This window comes from Hyperoodon ampullatus (genome assembly GCF_949752795.1).
Source record: "Hyperoodon ampullatus genome assembly, chromosome: 9".
NCBI lineage: Eukaryota > Metazoa > Chordata > Mammalia > Artiodactyla > Ziphiidae > Hyperoodon > Hyperoodon ampullatus.
This window is the reverse complement of record NC_136922.1, coordinates 69,929,783-69,950,493: the sequence shown is the minus strand read 5'-3', so window position 1 is coordinate 69,950,493 and position 20,711 is coordinate 69,929,783. Positions and strand designations below refer to the sequence as shown.

The 20,711-nt window shown below is 35.5% G+C and overlaps 1 pseudogene across 1 annotated transcript; it reads right to left on the bottom strand.

The window, feature by feature from the left end:
• Window positions 1-399: 399 nt before the first annotated feature.
• Window positions 400-20,478, bottom strand: LOC307058380 (akirin-1-like; annotated as a pseudogene). Its single transcript has 3 exons — window positions 20,426-20,478; window positions 784-1,206; window positions 400-539 (listed from the first exon to the last, which is right to left on the bottom strand). The product of its transcript is annotated as an akirin-1-like (transcript).
• Window positions 20,479-20,711: the final 233 nt, after the last annotated feature.

The window sequence follows — 20,711 nt, the reverse complement described above, 5'->3', positions numbered from 1 at the left end:
ATCCCCAAAGTCAAAAAAATTTGCACAATACAAATAATAACAAAATACAGATACACACACTCTCACACACACTTCTTACAGAACTGTACTTGGGGAAACTCCATTTGTTGAGTGCCACTGAGGACATATTTTGCTAAACTGCTGCTCCAGGTATTTTTGTTTGGAAAATCTATCACAGCAGGGCACAGCTGTGTTTTGGATGAGCAGAAAAGAAAGATATGCCTGTGGCAACTGGAAAGTTTTAAGGTCTTTCAAGTTGTATAAAATGGACCTGCAGAAACATTTAAGTGTTCTCAGGATGCAGAGTTGGAGCTGAAATGTGATATCAAACTAGTTGCAAAAAGTGTGCAGCAGTCATCTCTTGAGGTCAAACCTGGTACCCAGATATGCAAGAAAGATTCAGGACACGTAGCTTGTTGGCCTTGTCCCATATCGTCGCATAATCTGATCATGTGTGAATTTCACAAAAGATTCATATTGTTCTGCTGATTTGGTATTGAGGATTTGCTCATACTCCTCCCGAATTTTATCTTCATAGTCTTTTTTTTTTTTTTTTTTTTTTTTTGTGGTACGCGGGCCTCTCACCACTGTGGCCTCTCCCGTTGCGGAGCACAGGCTCCGGACGCGCAGGCTCAGCAGCCATGGCTCACGGGCCCAGCCGCTCCGCGGCACATGGGATCCTCCCAGACCGGGGCACGAACCCGTATCCCCTGCATCGGCAGGCGGACTCTCAACCACTGCGCCACCAGGGAGGCCCTTCATAGTCTTTTCAGAGACGCTCACATATTATTCCAACTTGTCAGAGGGTAAAGGTGGGCTGGTCCTTCTTCATCCAAGAGGAACCTGGAGAACTAGGTGCTGTGAGCGCTGAGTGAGGCTGACTTTCCGAAGTACAAGCGTCACTCTGATTAAGAACAACTTCTAAACGTCTCCACCGCTGATAAAGACTATATTCTTGTTTTATGTTCTGAAAAATTTGCCCCACAGTTGGAAGGCGCCGCTCGCTGCCGGGCATGGCGGGGCGGGCTGCTGCAGAGTCAGCGGTGGGGTCTGCTCCTGAAGCAGCATTGGCAGCTTGGCGTCCGGGGGCCTGAGGCCCGGAGTGTGGCCGGCAGAGGGGCGCAGCACCGCCGCTTCGGGGAGCCGGGGCTCAGCAGCGCCGCCTCGAACTCCATGGGCCGCTTCCACATCGCCCCGCACGCCGTGCTGCCGAAGGGTCAGGCACCGGGAGCCGATGAGGCTGTAACTGCGGCCCAACCTCCCGCTCCTCAAAGGAGCTCGCAGGCCAAGCCGGCCCCAGTGGCGGCTCCAGCACCGGCAGCCAAGTATAGAATTTCTTTTACTACCAATATGGTAGGTGACTAGATATTCTGAAAGACACTCTCATCATAAAACATTTAGGTGCAGAAAAATTAATGCAAATAGGCTATAAAATTGATAGCTGAGATTAAAGAGTTGAGAAACATAACCAAAATAGTAAGGACACAGAATCTGTGGCTGCTTTGGGACATTTACTTTTGCTAAGAACTAGACTTGATTTTTATAGACTCTTTGGTGAAATTAATACAATGTCTGGGACTCTTACAAAATGACGAGTTGGAATCGAGACCCACATATAAAGCAAGAACTCTCAAATGGCTATAATGCCAATGAAAGTGTGATAGAAAATCTAACCTGCCAGCAAAGGAAAATGACAAGATAACTTGTCTATTTTAGGCAGATTCAGAATGGGAAAATAAAAAACTCTGAGAATTTGTAACCATAGGACTTCCTCACATTAATTGTAAATTAAATTTACTCTAATTTCAAGGTCCAGAGAATCCTAAGCTGAAAAACTGAAGTGGCCCTGAGTTTATAAAACTGGAAGACATGCGACAGAAACAAATGCAAATAATCTCCCTTTAAAAGGTCTAATATGAGCACATAATAAAGTTAACCAAATGTACAAGGAATAAAGCCCCTGTGAGTAAGAGTGAACAAAATTAACAAAACAGCATATGTATATTTCTAAGAACTCTTGAAATTGGAATTACTTAATACAAAATATAAAATAATTGTTTTTAAATTGCTTCAAGAAATAAAATATAGATTTAAAAACCATAAATCATAAACATAAAAAGGAATAAGAAACCATCAAAAATTATCAGCCCAATCATAAAAGAATAACAAGAACAACAAGAATAACAAGAAAAAGCAACAAAAGATTTGGAAATGAAAGAGATTATCATCAAATTTTAGAATGCATTAATGGGCTAAATAGAAGATTGCATTAAAAAGAGAATTTGTGGAGTTCTCTTACCATTTGGCAGAGTAAACCTCTAACATTCTAATTGTTCCAAAATGATATGAAGCGACTCTGGACTAATACAAAAAACCAACCACTCTGAGGGCTCCAGAGTGAACAAAAAAAGACAGATTTTGGAGGGAAGTTGAGACTTGAAGAAAAGTCCTGACATAGGTTAGTCCATTTTTGTGGATTTGGCCTGAGGGTGGGCCATGTTCACAGCACAGAGAAAGACAGCTGAACTTGTAATAAAAAGTGCATTGCCTGTGCTGGAGAATGAGAAGAGTGTCCTGGAAAGGAGAGCGTATAGAAGGAGAACCCTGTGTTCTGTGTACAATCACTACCTAAGTGTCTACCTGGTCTAAAAATAGCACATGCAGGCATCCTGGCTAAAAGGTTAAAAAAAATATATATATATATATACTTAAAATTGAGTTGCTACCTGTTTCAAGTGAGATAGAGATTGCAGTAGGAGCCTAATCAAGGTAATTGCTTGCTAAAAAATAGATCAAAACTTGTCAGAAGAATATAACTATATCAAGATTCTCCACCACACAATTTTCACAATGTCCAGGAAAAATTCCAAATTAATTAACATAAGAAGAACCAGGAAAATGGTATTATTCTCAAAGGAGAAGAAAATCAACTGCGATATCCCAAATGGTGGAATTATCATAAAAGAATATAAATTAACTGTGCTTAATATGGCATGTACTTGTGATAAAGGATAGGAAATCTCAGCTGAAAAGTAGAAATTATAAAGAAGAAACAAATGGACATTTTAGAATTTAAAAATATAATAATATTTAAAATTTTCAGAATTCCCTGGATGAACTTAACGGAAGAATAGAGGTAACAAAGAAAAGTGTCAGTGAACCTGAAGACAGATGAATAGAAATTATCTAATTTGAAAAGGAGTGAGAACAATACTTTTTAAAAGAGTTTCTGACTTTTTCCCAGGATGTAGAAAGCTGGAAAGAGCATCATCACTCCAGATAATCTACTAAGTCATTACTTTAGAACCCATCAGAAAACTGAGGTCTAGCCAGGCAACTACCCTGATGTATAAGAAAATACAGGTTCTTAGAAGATGTTATTTGAGTCTTGACTTACCTACAGTAGTGCATGAAAGGAAGATGGGGTCACTATTTTGGAGAGTGAGAATGAAGGTAAAAATTAATCCTAAAGCAAGCTGAAGGAAAGAAATAACAAAATAAAAATCAATGAAATTGAAGACAGAAAAAAAAAGAGATGTTTTAAAAAACCCAAAAGCTGGTTCTTTGAAAATATTAAAAATTAATAAAATTCTAGAAAGAGTAACCATGAAAAAAAGAGAAGGCACAAATTATTAAATGAGAAATGAAAAAAGGATATTATAGATCCTACAGATGTTAAAAAGATAAAAGTCAGCTTTACAGTCAGTCAACTTTATGCTCATAAATTTAACAATTTAGATGAAATGGACAAATTCCTTAAAAGACACCAACTAACCAACCTTACTCAAGATTAAATAATGTGAATTATTCTATGTCTATTAAAGAAACCAAATTAATAAATAAAGTTTTTCAAGAAATAAATCCCCAGGACCAAAGGGCTTCACTGGAAAATTCTAATCAACATTCAAAAAGGAAATATTACTGTTTCTACATTAACTTTTCCAAGAAAAGGAAGAGAGAAAACATTTTGCAATTCATTTTTATCAGGCCAAAACCCAAACCAAACAAAGACATTACAAAGAAAGATTAATAGAACAATGTCCCTCACAAACTTAGATGTAAAAAATCCTTTGCACAATCAAATCCCACAATATATAAATGGATAATATATCATGACAAAGAGGGATATATCCTGGTAATTCAAGCCTGACATACATTTGAAAAACAAATGATGTAATTCACAATATCATCATATTAGAGGGCAAAAAGCATATCACATTTGAAAACCAAAAATTTGTATAATTTTTTTCCAGAAATATTTCCTGGGATTTATTACTGAATCCATCTACTGATTAAGCCTTGAAATGTCTCTGTGGGAATGTTTTATTTTTAGGTTTCACTTCCTTAAAATTATTAAACTATTCTGATTTTATATTTATTTTTGTTTTAATTTTTATTGTTTCTTTCTTGGAATTTGTCAACTTTATCAACATTTTAAATTTATTGGCAAAATATGTTTATACAACCTGTATTAGTTTGCTAGGGATGCTATAACAAAGTACTGCAAACTTGGTGTCTTAGAAATTTATTGTCTCAGTTCTGGATGCTAGGAGTCTGAAATCAAGGCATTATTAGGATTGGCTTCTCCTGAAGGCTGTAAGGAAAAAATCTGTTTCATGCCTCTCTAGTAGCTTCTGGTAGCTCAGTTTTTCCTTGTAAGTGGCATTCTCTCTGTTTCTTCACATTGTTTTCCCTCTGTGAATGTCTGTCTCTATGTCCAAACTTCCCCTTTATATTAGGACACCAGTCATACTCTATTAGGTCTCTCCCTAATAACCTCATCTTAACTTGACTATACCTACAAAGAGGACTTCAACATATGAAGTTTGGGGGACACAGTTCAATCCATAACAGTATTACTTTTTAATATCTGTAGAATTAATATCTGTAATTATCCTTAATAATTAGTTTTTAATATTTGTAGAATGTACAGTTATACCTTTTTTATTCCTAAAGTAGATTTTTATGTTTTACATTTACATTTTACATTTATATTATTTATATTGTCAGAGGTTTTTCAGTTTTATTAATCTTTTCAGAGAATCATATTTTGACTTTGTTTATACCCTCTCTTGGATATTTGTTTTCTAAGTTACTCATCTCTGCTTGTGTCTTATGTATAATTTGCTTTTCTTTCTCTAACTTCTTGGTTAGATTCTTGAGATTTTTACATTTTATTCTTCATCTCTAGTTCTATTTGAAGGTTATAAATTTGCCTCTGACCACAGCCTGAGCTTTATCCCTCAAAAATTTCACTCAGATTTTACTTGAAAAATTGTGGGGACTTCCCTGGCAGTCCAGTGGTTAAGACTTTGGCTTCCAATGCAGGGGGTGCAGGTTTGATCCCTGGTTGGGAAGCTAAGATCCCACATGCTTCAAGGTCAAAAAACCAAAACATAAAACAGAAGCAATATTGTAACAACTTCAATAAAGACTTAAAAAATGGTCCACATCAAAAAGAAAATCTTTAAAAAAAAAAAAGAAAAATTATGAAGATGGAGACAAACTAAAAGAATAATATAAGAAGTAGAGGTATCCTTTTACAAATTGTTAACTTTTTGTCTTATTTGTCCTCTCTTTCTCATCAGTAGGTAGGTCTATTATTTTCTGAACTACTTGAAAATAATTTTTTTTTTTTTTTTTTGCGGTACACGGGCCTCTCACTGCTGTGGCCTCTCCCACCGCGGAGCACAGGCTCCGGACGCGCAGGCCCAGCAGCCATGGCCCACGGGCCCAGCCGCTCTGCGGCATGTGGGATCCTCCCGGACCGGGGCACGAACCTGCGTCCCCTGTATCCTCAGGCAGACTCTCAACCACTGCGCCACCAGGGAAGCCCCTGAAAATAATTTTAAATTTTATGACAGTACTCTCTGAAAAAAATTAAAGCTATGTTCCTCTAATAATAAGAAGATTTTCCTATTTAACTGAAACATCATCATATCTATGAAATAATTTTAAAAATTTATTTATGTAATAGTATTGTTGAATATAATATTATTTTTTAATTCCCTAAGGGTCCAAACATATTTATTATGGTTGTTTTAATTTTTTTACTCTAATACCCTATCTTTTTTCACACACCTGCATACATTGGAAAATGGTAAAATGTGATTTAAATTATTTCCTAAATCTTTCTTGTCATGTTTTCTTTGACCCAGTTGATTATTTAGAAGTGCATTTCTTAATATCCAAACTTACGAGGAATTAAAAGTTATCTAACTTTGCACTTGGCCAGAGAACATATTCAAGATGATTTCAGTACTTTAGTTTTTACTGATACTTGGTTTTGGTGAGGCATGTGCTCAGATCTGATCAATATTTAATGTTCATTTGAGAATTTTGTTTGGCAAGAATTTCTGTTCTGCAAAAAATTTTGTTCTGTAGTTGTTACCAGTAGTGTTCTATATTATGTTGATTAGATGAAGTTTGTTAATAGTACTTTTCAAATCTTTTATATGTTTACTACTGTTTGTCTGGTTATCCTTTCAATTATTGAGAAACATGGGTTAAAAATATCTTGTGTAATTATGGAATTATTTATGCCATTTTTTAAAGTTCTATTTTGTTACTTTATATGCTTTGAGGCTTTGCTATTAGTTGCATACAAATTTATGGATATTACCTATATTTGGTGAATTAAATTTTTATATTAATAAAATTTATTTTTAGGACTTTATATTAGTACACTGCTCACTGATACTAATATAGCTATTTCAGCTTTCATTTGGTTAGTTTATACATGGTATATGTTTTTCTATCTTTTTATTCCCAAATTTTAAATCCATGCATTTTATATGTCTTGTGGAAACTATTTTTTCATTAATTGTTAATAAATTTTTATTAACATGTTTGCATTTTAATTAGAATATATAGAATTTTATATTTAGCAGAATAATTGGTATTTAATATCTAAATTTGCCATTGTACAATTTTATGAATTTTTCCCACCTGTGCTGTGTTCCTTTTTCTCACCTTTGTTAACTTACTTCGAATTGATTATTTTTATTATTCTAGTTTTCTTCTAGCAGCCAAGTAATTGTATGTGCTTTCACTATATGCACAAATTACAGTATGCATTCTTGAATTTTCATATGTGAGTTAGTACTTTTATCTCTTCCTGGGTAGCTCAAGAATTTTAAACATGTTTAATATATTTAGTCCCGTTGAACTTGCAACTTACTTCTTATAGATGATTAAAAAGTTCTCAATCTTATTAATATTTTTGGAAATGCAGATTAAAACTATAATATGATAGCTCTACACACTTACAAATTTGACCAACATTTAAAAAGTCTTTTAGAGGATATAGAGCTATTAGAATTTTCATATGTTGCTGAATTGGTGTGCAAATTTGTACAATCACTTTGTAGAAGAGTCTGCTAAACAGTGAACACAAATGTTCATAGACGTAATGTTTGGAATACTTTAATACTGGTGACAACCCAAATGACTATCAACATTACATTGAATAAATAGTGATGTATTTATATAATGACATCTTTTAAAGATGTGAAAAGTAATAATCTAGTGCTATGTGTAAAACAAGATAGATGAATCATTCAAACCTAATGTTGAGCTAAAGAAGCAAACCATAAAACATTTATATAAAGTTCAAAAATAGGCAAAATATTTATGACATCCTTAAAAGGAAGTTTTTTTCTCTAAGTGGGATGGAATATAAACAGTTTTGTTGAGCATCTTAAACCATGGCGAGAAAGTCAACATACCTTCTAGTGGTTCCTATTTTCAGAGAATTGGGGAAATATAGTTTGCAAATTCTCAACCCTGGAGTCACAGAGCAGAGTACATAAAGCTGCCTTTCAGTCAATAATCAGTCCACCAGAAACTTTTTTGTTTATTTTTTTCAGATGATTCTATTTCCCAGTCACATAGATACAGAGGCTATCTTTAAAACGTCTCCATCTCTAATCATTTATAGTAAATGAACTTTTCTTACTCCCTAAACAGATTTTAATTTAAAAATATTTAGAGGTACCGATTATGGCAAAAACAAAAAACAAAAAAAACCCATACTATGCTATGTACTGGGCAAGAAGGATTGTAAAGATAAATAAGATATTGGTTGAAAATGACATTTTAAATTTTAATTCATTCCATAGCTTAATCCAAATAGCACGACTCATCCCCTATAAAAAGCAGCAATGTGGTAACAAACATATATCTTAAACTTTTATGTTTTATTTATTCTTTTAAATAAAAAAATTGTGCTTCATAAAATGCTTTTTAAATCCATCATTCTGAGTCTAAAATATGAACACTTTTAATCAAACATACTTTGATACCAGGCAGTGTATTTTAAAATGTTTTCTTAATAGTAATATAATTTCCACACAAAATTATAAATACTTAGGGATTGTGACACTGACTTTTTTTCATTTGCATTGCTCAAGCATTATGAATTATTCTTTATAGGCCCTTCTGTTCTTATCACTGAGGTTGCTTCCTTTCAGCAATACGTAATAGGAAATATCATTGTGACTTTAGTTTGCGCGAGGTCCCAAAAAGTTCTACACACAAACACATTCAGTTAGTGAAGAGACTTTTTTTATAAATCAGAACTTAGGGTCAGTTAGACATACTGATTTACTTGAGTTTAGTGTTACTAAATTAAACTTATTGTTCTTGGCAGTAGGGAATACACAGGGATAGGATATGAGATAAATACATAAAAATGGTATATAAATTTCATTAGAAATGTGTTAATCAGTTGTTGTATTGGTCCACTAAAGAGTGAGATTCTACTCATGTGTCAGAAGAGGAAAGACTGTTTAGATACACTGGTGTGATCAGCGGTGGCTGCGAACTTGGAGCATGCCAGCTGTGCTTCACTTAGACATTGTCATAAAATATGAGCATAGGAAAAATGCTCAAAGAGTTTTAATTTTATTGAAATCACATAGCAGACAAAAGAAAAGGAAACAAACAAACAAACAAACATAGGCTGATTTGCTACTATAGATTTTTTCCCATTCACCAGTATGGAAATTTCTTTTATTCATTAATATTTATCTTTGAGACATATGTATAAGATACTACTTCAGCTTTTAAAATTTTAGTTAGCATGTTATGAATAAAGTATTTGCCCTATCTGCAATTTTTTCCTGTACTGTACCTCTAATAGGATAACTAATTTGAATTTTTTTCTTAACTCAAGGGTCCCTTTTTATAGTATGATTTAAAATCGCTTACAAATCACTTCATAATTTCCAGCTCTTTCATGTTGTAAGTGTACTTCATCCTGCTCTTCTTTCTGCTTGCTTCTTAGACTTATGCAGAACATGAGTTAACCCATATTTTAATAATCTCCTCTCTTAAGGATTTCATGTAAAAGAGCAACTTTAACTTAGTAATCTAAAATGATACCACTAAATGGAAAAATTTAAAGACTTTATAGTGATTAATATCTAGTTATAAGCAAAAACAATGACAATTAAACTATAATGGAATATCTGATTTTTTAAAGTCTAAAAATTTCAACAATAAAAATATTAATTATGATAGAAATATATATTGCTTTTTGAATGTGAAACATTTCAGAATCTGAAATATTTTTACATTCTTTTTTTCATTTGAAGTTTATAAGTTAACAATGCTTCCAACTTTATATTTGTTCCTTTCCATATTTTAAAAAAGTGAGCTAAGCTCAGGTTTGTTAAATGGTCTTTCTGATGAAACTGAGGAAAACAGAATTTCCAGTGATTAGATTACAATATTATGCCAGAGGACAGTTGTTCTACCCTTCTTTATGAAGTAAATTAAGATCTCTGCTGGAATGAACTCAGATGTCTGTCCTTCTTGCAAAAAGGTGTTGCTGAAATTCATTTGAGGCCTTTTATACTTTATATCTATGACAATTATTAATAAACCTCAATGTGTACTGGTTCTGAAAGAGAGAGAATATGAGAAGTGGGTGAGAACCTAGGAATGTAGGGAAAACTATGCAACATCTGTGAGTGAAGACAGAGAAACGTGCTGTGTAGGAGTAGCTCCAAAGTAAATTAAGATGCTGTTGGAGAAGGAAGGAAATAATGAGCTAACTTCATTTAAGAACTTTATTATTTTTAGCAACTGTATAGCTTTTTTAGATGCTCAATCTTTAATATTCTTCTCTAATTACTAGAATATAAACCTACCGAAAAACCTCAAATATTTGGTATAGATAGATAAGACAGAGCAGAGCTTGTTAAAAGAGAGTGGTGTGGGGTTACAGTGACTTGTCTGAAGGTAGTGCTGAAATCTTACGTGGAGAACATTAGAGGTGGATAGAAAGATGGAGGAAGAGGCATAGATTTTTAGTGGAAGATAATTTTCAAGTGGATGAATTTGAGTTTAGCTGAGAGATTAAAAGAAAAGATACTAGTTTATCTGTCACAATCTAATGTGCTTCAACAAATTCTAATTGAAAAAAACTCATTTCACCTTCCAGATTATCAGGAATAATTTCAACCAGGAATGATAGTACATAATATCCATTTTTCATGACTTCAAAGTTCTGTGCTAAATGGACAACTTGCTTACTGTGGTGATCCCTATTTCATACTCACCTAACATACCATAAACTTTTACTTATAACTTGTCTAAATACTTGGAGGTTTATAGCTTCTTTTAAATTCCCTCCTTTTGGGCCAGTGTTTGGTGAGACTGTAATCTATTTTTTTTTCCCCTAATGGGAAAAAAATGACAATTTTTCTACATATTCATGACAATTTAGCTACATATTCCACATCACTTCATTTTCATGTGCTTGTCTGGAATGTACATAGCATTGGTTACAACTGAACTATCAAAATAATTAGGATTAGACCAATTTTTAACTTTCTGCAGTGTGCCCCCCTCAACTGCCTATAGACCTTGTCAAATGTTCAAAGGCATTATCATCTATCAGTTGATAAGACAATGTTGAATCTACAGAGATTTATATCAAGTAGAATATATGTAGTTGTATTATTTTTAATTAACTAATTAATTGATTGATTAATTAATTAATTTTGGCTGCATTGGGTTTTCATTGCTGCACGTGTCCTTTCTTTAGTTGTGGTGAGTGGGGGCTACTCTTCCTTGTGGTGTGCGGGCTTCTCATTGTGGTGGCTTCTCTTTGTTGCAGAGCATGGGCTCTAGGTGTGTGGGCTTTAGTAGTTGTGGCATGTGGGCTCAGTAGTTGTGTCTTGTGGGCTCTAGAGCACAGGTGCAGTAGTTGTGGTGAACGGTCTTAGTTGCTCCACGGCATGTGGGATCTTCCTGGACCAGGGTTCGAACCTGTGTCCCCTACACTGGCAGGCGGATTCTTAACCACTGTGCCACCAGGGGAGTCCCTGGTAGCTGTATTCTTATTTTCACTTTTTCCTTTCCCCAAGCTTTATAACACTATGCATATTTACATACAAATTCTGAATCATTAGCAAACACTTTTGTGAACTGTATACACTAATGTTAAACCTTTTCTTAGAAGAACTATGCATTTACATAATGAAACTAATCCTGATAATAGAAATTTAAAAATGAATTCTTAAGTAATATTTAAATAGATGAATCTGATCACAGCAGGTAGAAATTTCTCTATTAATTTAGACTAATACTTTTTTATGCTTCTCAAAAAAAGTTTATCTTCTCTTTTCATTTTTTTTTTTTTTTTTTTTTTTGCTATACGCGGGCCTCTCACTGTTGCGGCCTCTCCCGTTGCGGGGCACAGGCTCCGGACGCGCAGGCTCAGCGGCCATGGCTCACGGACCCAGCCGCTCCGCGGCATGTGGGATCTTCCCAGACCGGGGCACGAACCCGTGTTCCCTGCATCGGCAGGCAGACTCTCAACCACTGCGCCACCAGGGAAGCCCTCTTTTCATTTTTTTTAATCAGTGAGTTGCCTATTAAATTCTTGAATTCTTGCCATAGAAATTTCATGGAAGTCTGTGGAAACTATGAAGAGAGATGAATTATTTTATAATAAAAATGATGAGTTCAGTGATACATTTGTTTAAGCTAACAAACATAGAGTGGCTTCTTGATATGCTGTAATATGGTGTGATGACACTTCATGTTGTATATATGTGTGTGGATGTGTGTGTTGAGAGTGGTGGGGAAAGGGTGAGAGCAACCACTTCCACAAACCATTACTATCCAGAAATTTTCAGAAGCTTCAGTGTTTCATCAGTTTACTTGAAAAACATCTGTAATATTTCTGTTTCCCAGACTTCTGGGGGTGGAGTCATCAGCAGCATCTTCTACTATGATTTCAAAATGATACAATATAGTAACCATTTCAGTGATACTGTTTTCTCTATAAATGCCATCCACATTCTTTCTCTTCCTTTTCTGAGTCTCTCTCTATTTCTGTTTTGTATTAATTTTCATTTTAAATTTTAATATAGCTCTTTTTAAAATAAGTGTTGACTAATATTTGTTTACAGTGAATGCTAGTTCAAGTAAAGTCTTTCATGCATTGTATACATGTATTAATGTATATAAACAACATAATTATGGTAATTAGTAAGCTGCATTTTATCTTAGAATGTTTCTCAGTCAAGAATCCTGTCATTTAAAAAGGCTATATTCATTTATTTATTTATCTTCTAATGCCATTGTATTTAAATTCCCCATTCTAATATGCTTGCTTTAGACTGGACTCCTAAGGAGGCAGAAGAACAAGGGGTATGGAATTAAGGAACAATATGAAGTCAGGGAATTGAAAAAGTAAAAATTCCAGAGAGAGGCTGAGCAAACCAGAAAAGAAGTCAAACAAGGAAAGAAGTATTCCCTGGGGGAAATGTGGAAGATAGGACAATCATCGATTATAATTATGTTACTCTGAGAATGTGTAAAGCACATGTGCCATCTGTCACTCTGCTCAAGCCGTCACATCAGTGATCTGATAGGTACTGCTGTTTCCTCAGAGGGGTTTCTTTTAATAACTCATGATGAAAGAATATGGCGGGATATTCCGAGGAAAAGAATGGATATTTGGGGGAAAATTGTATCAGTGGAGAATATGGTCTCCAGCATCCCAGATCCCAGCGGTATGATTCACCTCTCTGTAAGGAGCAAGTAGAATTTGGTTATGTCCCATGCTAGTTTGGTTACATCCACCTGATAATTTGAGTTCAGGCAAATAATACCATTGAAGGGATATATATATGTATAAAATTTATGATTTTGAAATACTTTTATAAGGACATTATTACCAAAAATGACTTTGCTAAACCTGATTTTTAAATGTGACTAAGTTTTATTTGTGTTAGGAATTGTAACGGATAATAATCAATAGGTGACACACATTGTCTGAATAATGAAACATTTTAATGAGTGAACTAGGTCCCCATGTTTTGGTTAATATGCTCTTGAGAAGGTCCTTATTGACAGTACAATTAAATTTTTTTAAAATAAGCATTTAACTTAAAATGTTCATGATAGGCATGAAAGAACGCTCTTTCGTTTTTCACATCCTCGTCTTTGTATATTTTGCTTCTAGTCATCTGAAATTACTTTTTAATAGGATGCTTATATTGCTTATCTCTTACTTTCTCAGTGAAATTTTTCCCAGTAGTTTTTAAAAACATCATTCAGAGTGGGTCCTTCTATGAAAATCAAGGGAAAAGAGATACTTTAACTAGAATGACTGACCCAGAAACTGCACCTTAACTTTCTGCTAAAGACTGTTTAACCACTAAGTCCACAATGAACAGAAGTTTGTGAATGTTCAGAAGGTTTTGGCCCTTTCTTTTTTTTTAAACTGCTTGGTGAGTCTGATATCCTTATGGTAAGTTTATAGGGACCGTGACAATCTCCTTGTTGCATATCCCATTTTTTCCCCCATACTTTCTCATTCAACCTCTAACTTACAGCATCCAAAGTAACCTTGACCATGCCTGTATGGCATTTAGTGCTCTATGTTTGCTGTTGCTTATCTGATGTGTGTGTGCATGTTTGTGTATTTATGTATGTGACATACATAAATTCTAAAACTCTAAATTATTTTTGTAGTAGTTAACATTTTAAGATGCTGAGGTTTCTTCTCTCCACGCTCCCTATAACTCATTATTTTTCATCTACTCTTATTTTGGCAGTGATAGCATTCCATAAGCTCCACTATGAGTTTGAAGTTGATATAGTTTAAGAAAAATAATTCAATTGAAAAATTCATAATAAGGAGCCCAGTAGTGCAAGTTGAATACAAGCCTTGATTTCCAAGATCCAAATAACTCTGAAAACTAATTTTTTTTTGTCTGCAAAACCTGACCTAATTTGGCTTCAAAATTTGACTTCAAAGAATGACATTGGTTTATTTATAGTCCTTACTTATCTTTCTCAGTCTGAATATCCATACAGTTTTCTATAGCATTTTTAGTGTGTTGGATCTTGGGATGCTGTCCCAGATTCTGCTAGGGTGCTGCTTAATAGGAAGTAAATGCATTTTATTACCTTTTTAGTATTTAGAAAAAATACAGCATTTGAAAACCCATCTGACCTCAAGAAGTTCAAATAAAGAACTGTGGACTGAAAAACTCTGGTGAGAAAAATCAGCAATATATTTTTAAATTGAGTATTTAGTTGAAATGACTTTAATGCCTCAATGGAGTCGAGTCAGAACTATTACTTCAGTGCTTTTCTTTCCATCTCATTTCATAATAGGTAACATCTTAGCACAGTGTGGAGAAATCTCTTGCCTAGTGGAGAGAAAGGAGATGGGGTAGAACATTATAATAAAAATAATAATCTATAGAACAATGATCTAGAGAACAGATTACTTCCTCCTTGTTTTTCTTTCTCTTCCTTTATCCCAGCATTTTACATTTTACTATGGAAAGAATGCCCATGAAAACAACACTGTATCAGATTTAATGTTGTAATGTATTGCAGTTTGTATTGAAAAAATTAAAATATAATAAAACAAAAACATATTTGATATATAGATTGATTAAATTAAATACAACAAACATTTAAAAACACTAAACGGACCTTTTCTTCAAAAAAGAGCATGTGTCTGCATGAAATTTTACATATGCATTAAGAAGAAAATCAGTCTCATTGAATCCCTGCAAGTAATCTATGAAGAACCTTGGTCCTAAAATATGCCTGAGATTGTGCAAAGGATTGATGCAGGTTCTGCACCATGGTTCTGGTCGTTGAAATATTCCAAGTCTAATAGAGGATACAGACAATTAGACGAATTACACAGTGTGATACAACAATTCTTATAATTAGCATAAGTACAAAGTGATATTGTACCATAAAGGAAGGAATAACTGACACTTTACAAGGAGATTTTCGTGGAGATGACATTTTATTGAACAATCACAAGACGGATATTGTAAAGAAATATGAGGGAGGAAGCCTGGAGGAGTCTGAGAATAACTGAACTAAAAAGCATTGTGTACTCTTTCCAAACACAATGTTCTAAATTCAGTGACTGTATTTTCAGAAACAATACAGAACAAAGTTTTAGTTTCTCAGTCTGGTTTTCCAGAATCCATTCATTTGTTCAGTAAATATTTGCTGAATATCTTTCCTGTTCTCTGCTAGGTCTTAGAATGTGGAGCAAAGTGACACAATGTTTGTTGCTAAGGATCTCATTGTCCCATTAGAGAGACAGCCAAATAAACAATCAATTGCAGCATGACTTACAGGGACTGGGCACTGTGGTGACATTTTGGCTAATGAGCAATGCCAAGTCATCTCCTAAATTTCCATTGAAATAGCCCTGAATGTAGATACACAAATCTGGGCAACAATGCTACCAACTAAAGAGAAGAGCTAAGTTGGTATCTGGAGAGATTTACAGATACCTCTGTATTATACCTGCTCTGCCTTCTGACCCAGAACATCCCAAATTGCTGTACCTAAATCTGGGATTCAAGGATGTTGTCAGGTAGGATTGCACTGGAACTGTCAGAGCTGGCCAGAATCAGGCTCATTTCTTAAAACTATTTCTCTCACATTTTTTTTTTTAGACACGCCGTGGGCTTGCGGGCTCTTAGTTTCCCAGCAAACCCCGGCCCCTTGCAGTGAAAGTGCAGAGTACTAACCACTGGACCACCAGGGAATTGCCTACATTTTCTTATTCTATATTGGTTTTAAGACTGTAACTCCTAAGATTCAATATGTATCAGTCAGTGTTCTTAGTGGCAAGCAAGAGAAACCAATTCTCTTGTCTTAGGCAAAGAACTTATTAGAAGTGTAGTGTATAGAATTTCCTAGAAGGCTGAGAAACTCGGTAAGGAGGTAACAATGCTCCAAGCCACAGGACATTGCAGCTTGTACCCCTGAAAATAATGGAATGGGGCAATGGACACCATCACTAGCATCACTAACACTGCAGCCAACATTGAAACTCATATAACAGCCAGAGAGGGTTCTCTGTCTCGTTGTCTCTTTATCATGGCGACAGCAACCTTTCCAAAGTCCAGAGTAAATGCATATGATTGATGGGTTCTGAGACACAGACCTGCACCCCAGCTACAAAGGAGGCTGAGTGAGGTAGTCAGGGTCTAGTCTAGTTATAAGACCAAGAAACCATTTAGTCTTACAAATATATTGGATCTGTAATGCAGGGTTGGAAGAGCTGAGTAGCCAAACGGAAGACAGTGAGCCCATCCAGAAATTAAGGAACAAAAGGAAGCTAGTAACACTCCTGGGACTAGAGGAAAAATGGGTGTTACCAGAGTTCAGAAGAGAAGGAGATTTGATTGGAACTAAAAATAAATTAGGGAATGCCTGGAGAAAGTTGAGACCCTGAGGGATAAATTGTCCCAGGAGACTGAGCTATGGACGAGGTGTGACAGAGATGCTGCCTGAGACAGAATAATAGAGACACAATTACCCTGCCTAGCTTCTGCATGCCGTCCAAGTTCCAAACATCCATCAATGCCTTCCATTGGCCTAATCTCTCCAGAAGTTTGTTGTAGTTTCTTGTGATACAGAGCTAGCTGAGCAGAGAAAGGAAGGAAATGGATCTGAGAGAAATCGGGCACAAGTCATCTGAACACTGGGAGAGCAAGTAGATGAAACTGTCAACTTCAGTAGAAGTTCTGAACTCTTCCTCTCACCAGGATTCAAAAGGTGATGAATTTTCTATTTTAAAGAGGGGCTTTAGGTGCCAGGCAATAAAAAAAAAAATTGTGTATATTCACTGCACTAACCACCAGGAACAGAAATAGGTGTTAATATAATGGCAGTACCTCCTAGGAGGAAGAGTCTACGCAGAGAGAACATTGTCGACAAGCAAAAAGTCAAGAGGAGTGTGTGGATTACATGCAGCAGTGTTTTGGGATACGTAGTCCTCCATTCATACAGAACTGAATTACAGACTGCATCTGACTTACTAGCTTGGTTTAAGTATTCCACAGTCAGAAGTTGTTTACTGAGCATTATATTTCCATTCAGGGATTCAAACTGAGAGTGGAAACTGCCAAGACGGAAGTGGACAGTGAGGGGGCCAGGGAATCCTTATCTTACTGATGTCATTCTCTGCACCTCATTGCAGAATTAATAAAGCAAGAAAAACAATCACAATTCTGTAGTACTAGGGAAAAGAAGAATCTCCCTAGAGGATTCAAAGGAAGAACAAACCTCTGAAGATGATTTTTTACCAAAAATGTTCTAACCTTTGCCAAATCCAAATATCACCTTCAGTTACTGAAACTTTCTATATTTGAAGTTGTTGACCATCCCTTTCTTCTTGGAACTCTACTGATACCGTCCCATTTATTCCTCATATTTTCTGTTTTTTTTTTTTGCTCTGATACTTAATTCTTAGTGTTCTTCAGATTTATTTTTTCTGCTTATTGCCCTTCTCACGTGACAATTGTTGAAAGATATAATTTACTCTCATTTTTAATGTTCACAGATATTTAGGTGACTTCCAGATTTATGTAGTACCACGTTTTTCACCTGCTGTTCTGCAGGTCTAAATTCATTAGAACATGTTTAACATCACTAATTCTGTCCCAAATTAAACACTTTTTCTTTTCTAAAACTGGCTTTTCATGTGCTCCTTTATTCAGTTGGGCATCCCATTATCTTCCATTCACTCTATCAACCTAGAATCACTCATTCCCAAATCCAATCATTTGTAAACTCCTACCCACCTAATCTTGTTCAAATATCTTTTCCTGTCCAATCCTACTCCTGTTATCCTAGTCCAGGCCTTTAACAACTCTTACTGGGTAATTTCTGTAGACAACTGACTGGACCTCCTGCCCCTAGGCTCATTTCCTCAAATATATTCACACTTACCAGAAATCTATTGAAAAAATGCAATGTCATCCTTACTTTCTTAAAGCCCTTGAATAGTTACTTATAACATACCAGATAAAAACCCTTTCATTCAAATTCCTCAGTTACCTTAACTCTCCAGCTCATCTACTGACACTTGCTATTTCATTCCTCTTCTATCTTTCTGAAATTGAGTCTACTCTCCTTCCTGCCTCATGTTGTTTTGTCATTTGGGAAGGAATATCCCTATCCCATTCCAATAGACTTTATCTGGCAAACTCCTATTCAGTCTTAAAGGCTCAGTTCAGGATGACAGTTTTCAGTAATTTTTTTCAGACTAGGTCAAACTGAATTAAAAGCTTCCACCATTTCCCCCACCCATAGAACACTAAGCATAATTATAAGCCAACAGATTGTGAGCTCCTGAAGGACAGGACACATTTCATTCATCTTTATATTTGCAAATCCTATCAGAGACTAGTGCATACTGAAATTTTGAGTCTGAATACCTGCATTTGTGTTCGTCTTCTGATATTTGTCAGCTAAGTGACATTAAGAAAAATAACATTTACCTCTTATAACCTCACTTTTCTTATCTATCAAATGGTTTAATAATAATATGTACTTTTGTGGTTGTTATGAGGTTCAAATGAGATGTTTATAGGTATATGTCATAAAGGGAATATCAAAATAAAGCCAGTCACACAAATTTTTGGTTTTCCAGTGCATGTAAAAGTTATGTTTACACTGCACTGTAGTCTAGCGTGTGCAATAGCGTTACGTCTAAAAAACCCAATGTACCTACCTTAATTAAAAAATACCTTAGTGCTAAAAAGTGCTGTCATCTGAATCTTCAGGGAGTCATAATCTTTTTGCTGGCTGCTGACTGGTCAGGGCGGTGGTTGCTGAAGGTGGTGGAGGTGGCTGTGGCTACTTCTTAAAACAAGACAGCAATGAGATTTGTGGCATCAGTTGATTCTCCCTTTCACGAAGGATCTCTCTGTAGCATGTAATGCTATTTGGTAGCATTTTACCCACAATAGAACTTCTTTTAAAATTGGAGTCAATAATTTCAGACCCTGCTTCCACTTTATCAACTTTCAAGTTTATATCAAGTTTATATAATATTCTTCATCCTTTATTGTCATTTCAGCAATATTTACAGCAGCTTCACCAGAAGTAGATTCCATTTCAAGAAACCACTTTGTTTGCTCATCCATAAAAAGTACCTCCTCATCTGTTAGTTTTATCATAAGATTGTATCAATTCAGTCACACCTTCAGGCTCCACGTCTAATTCTAATTCTCTTGCTTTTCCCACCACATCTGCAGTTACTTCCTCCACTGAAGTCTTGAACCCTTCAAAGTCATCCATGTGCATTGGTTTCAACTTCTTCCAAGTTCCTGTTAATGTTGATATTTTGAACTCGTCCAATGAATCACAAATGTTCTTAATGGCATCTAGAATGGTGAATCCTTTCCAGAAGGTTTTCAATTTATTTTGCCAGATCCATCAGAGGAATCACTATCTATGGCAGCTATAGCCTTATGAAATGTATTTATTAAGTAATAAGACTTGAAAGTAGAAATGACTTCTTGATCCGTGGGCTGCAGAATGGATGATGTGTTAGCAGGCATGAAAACAACATAAGGCTCATTGTACATTTCCATCAGAGCTCTTGGGTGACCAGGTGCATTGTCAGTGAGCAGTAATGTTTTGAAAGGATTTTTTTTCCTGAGCAGTAAACAGTGGGCCTAAAATATTCAGGAAACCATGTTTTAAACAGATGTGCTGTCATTCAGGCTTTGTTGTTCCATTTATAGAGCACAGGCAGAGTAGATTTAGCATAATTCTTAAGGACCCTAGGATTTTCAGGAATGGTGAATGAGCATTGGCTTCAATTTAAAGTTACCAACTGCATTAGCCCCTAACAGGAGAGTCAGCTTCAAAGCCAGGCTTTGACTTCTACTCTCTAGCTATGGAAGTCCTAGATAGCATCTTCTTCTAATGTAAGGCTGTTGCTTAGTCTAGCCACCTTCATTCATTATCTTAGTTAGATCTTCTGAATAACTTGGTGCAGCTTCTGTATAAACACTTGCTGCTTCACCTTGCACTTTAACGTTACAAAAACAGCTTCTTTCCTTCAAGCTCATAAACCAAACTTTGCTAGCTTCAGACTTTTCTTCTGCAGCTTCCTTACCTTTTGCAGCCTTGATAGAACTGAAGAGGAGTTAGGGCCTCGCTCTGGATCATGGTTCAGCTTAAGAGAATGTTGTGGCTGGTTTGATCTTCTATACAGACCACTAAAACTTTCTTCTATCAGCAATGAGGCTGTTTTGCTTTCTTATCATTTGTGCATTCACTGAAGTAGCACTTTTAATTGCCTTCAAGAATGTTTCCTTTGCAGTCACAACTTGGCTAACTTTTTGGCATGAGAGAGGCCTAGCTTTCAGCCTATCTGAGCTTTTGACATACCTTCCTCACTA